Below are 2,901 nucleotides of genomic sequence, written 5' to 3' on the forward strand. Positions count from 1 at the left end.
TGGAGGCTGGGAATGAGTGAACACATATCTACACAAGAAGATAACCAGATAAACTGCTTGATATTTTTGTGCCCATTACTTTAATCACAAAGTAGTTCAGTCAAGACTGTCTAAACCCTCACAGAATCAGATACCAGGAGAGTAGGAAGTCTCATCAATCTGCTCCATCCTGGGCTCCAAGCTGTGCTTCAGGGCCCAGCGGCAGGCAGCTTCACCTGGAGGCCGCTAGAGTTACAGATGCCAAGCTTTCCCACTTCATGAGCATTTGCATTTTCACACGATCTTCAGTGGGTACCATAAAGATGAAAATCAGTAGTCTAGCCTTAACACTCCTTTTACAGATCAGGACACCGTGGGAAGAAACAGAGATATCAGATATCGTGCCCAAAGTCCTGGAAGAAGTTGTCAAACAGAACCAGATGTAGAAGTGAGGTCTCCGGGTGTTTCAGGAAACTCTTACTCCAGCCTTTCATGGTGAACTTTTCTTACCACTGATAATTATACTTTTAATCCTTTTTGTTACTTTTTAAAGCATACAAAAGTGGATATAGGGCACTATAGCCTAATGCATCAAAGACAAACCTCAGTTTTCAAAGAACCGAGTTCAAATCTCAGCTCCAGCACTTTCTAGTTCATAAATTTAAGACAGTTATTTGACTTCTGCAAAATACATATAGCTTGCTGCCTCATGAGATTACTTATAGGAATGAAAGGATATAAGACATTTTGTAGTTATATATAAGCGGTACTCAAACATACACGAAATTTATTTTTTCACAAAGCTATATATTTATTTATTTATTTATTTTTACAAAACAACCTTATTACCTTTAAAGTACTCTCATTACACTTAATACAATTGTCAAATCTGTGATTCTATTCTTGGAAACATTTTTCAAACTCCTCTGTTTGGATGGCTGACAGCACCTCCTCGTTTTTTTTCCTTCACTTCTATAGCATCAGATCATTGTCCTTTCATGTCTATTTGAATTCACAGAAACTAAAAAGAAGTTGCCCGGAGCAAGGCCAGGTGAGTAAGGTGCGTGGGGAAAGAGAGTCATGCTGGGTTTTGTTTGCCAAAAGCTGACACTGAGATGGCTGCGTGAACAGGTGCATTGTCCCGGTGGCAAAACCGGTCCCCCATCAACCACAATCAGGCCTTTTTAGTTGTACCCTGTTTTGCTTGCCTGGCCTCATGGGACAAACTCCCAAATGCACTACACATGGACAACTTTGCCCGTTTGGGAAGGTGATGGATGTCTAGAATGAGGTTTGTCACCAATCGACATTTCACCTTTTTTTGAAACAAGAAACTATTCATACACTTGCATTTTTCCCATAGCACTTTCTTTGTAAGCTGTGTTCAAGATCAGTTTCTGCAGCATTTTTCCTGGGTAGAAAACAAAATTTCACAGCCGCAGGATGATCTCTTAAATTGGCCAGCACAAGAAAAGAAATTCGAGTGAAACTGCTTTTACTAAAAAATTCCCTGTGACCAGAGAACTTTCCCACATGACACCACTGGGTGCACTAACACAGAGCAAGTTGCTAGATACTGGCCTGGTGGTAAAAATGCATACCACGACAGCTCCGCCCAGCTGAGCTTTTCCCATTTTTATTATTGGGGGGGGGTTACCCCCTCATATATTTCATCACAAAACACTCACATGTTTTACTTACTTTCTATCCTCATCTCAGCATGTGAGCAGGCGAACCTGCTGGCTCTGCCTGGGGTAGGAGAGGCAAACGTGTTCTAGAAAAACTGGCTGGGGGAGGGCGATGAAGCTCCCTGTGCTGGTGTCAAGGGAGTACCCCTCCTCCTCCTCCTCCTTTTCCTCCTCCTCCTCCTGACAGGATTGCTGAAGACAAAATGGGTGCATAGCATCTTGGGTCTTAAAGGCTTGAAGATAAACAAGTGGCCATCTAGCTGAGATGCAACAAAGCAACCATGCCCAAATGGAAGACACACACCAGCCTGTGTAATCATGAGGTGTCAATGGGATCAGGTATCAGGCATCTAAGACCCAGAAGAAAACCATACCCAAGGTGAATGGGGGTGGGGGGCCATGGAATGGAGACCCAATGCCTATCTGTAGACAATTGGACATCCCGTCACAGAGGGGTCACAGGGAAGAGATGAGCTAGTCAGGGTGCAGTATAGCACCGATGAAACATGCAACTTTCCTTCCTTCCCCCATCATAACCTTAATTCTACCTTACAAATTGGATTAAACAAGAACATGGTCACTGCTATAGACAAGAGCCTACAACAGAGGGAATCCAGGATAGATAAACCCCTTAGGGACAACAAGAAAAGTAGAGATACCAGGAGGATTAGAGAAGGGTGGGGGGAGAAAGGGGAAATTAATCATAAGATAAATCTATAATCCCCTCCCAGGGGGACAAATAAGGGAAAAGTGGGTGAGAGGCAATGGAGGATGATGTAAGATACAGAAAATATAATCTGCAATTTATCAAGGGTTTTTGAGGGAGGGTGGGTAGGGGAGAGAGGGGGAAGAAATAAGGAGCTGATATCAGGAGCTCAAGTGGGAAGAGAATGCTTTTAAAATGATGATGGCAGCATTTGTGCAAATGTGCTTAATACACTGGAGGAATGTATGGATTGTGATAAGAGATGTAAGAACCCCAATAAAATATTTTTTTAAACTAGTCCCCTGATACACAGAACCAAAAAAATATTAGGTTTATCTTTATTTTCCACAGTATAAACTTTTTACAACCATTCATTGATTTCATCCACATCTTTTCAAGCACCAGCAGTGCAATGACAGATAAAAATTAGTGCCCACAATCCACAAGATGATGCTCTATCAGAGGCACAATGAAGGGTGAAACATCAACATTGAAAAAATGTGCCAAGAACACAGAAGAGGGAACAAT

General features: G+C 42.2%; 1 non-coding gene across 1 annotated transcript; it reads left to right on the forward strand.

The window, feature by feature from the left end:
- Positions 1-1,647: 1,647 nt before the first annotated feature.
- Positions 1,648-1,775, forward strand: LOC142449583 (small nucleolar RNA SNORD22). The gene has a single exon (XR_012784721.1). It is a non-coding gene; the product is annotated as a small nucleolar RNA SNORD22 (small nucleolar RNA).
- Positions 1,776-2,901: the final 1,126 nt, after the last annotated feature.

The sequence above is a fragment of the Tenrec ecaudatus genome, chromosome 5, assembly GCF_050624435.1.
Source record: "Tenrec ecaudatus isolate mTenEca1 chromosome 5, mTenEca1.hap1, whole genome shotgun sequence".
Classification (NCBI taxonomy): Eukaryota; Metazoa; Chordata; class Mammalia; order Afrosoricida; family Tenrecidae; genus Tenrec; species Tenrec ecaudatus.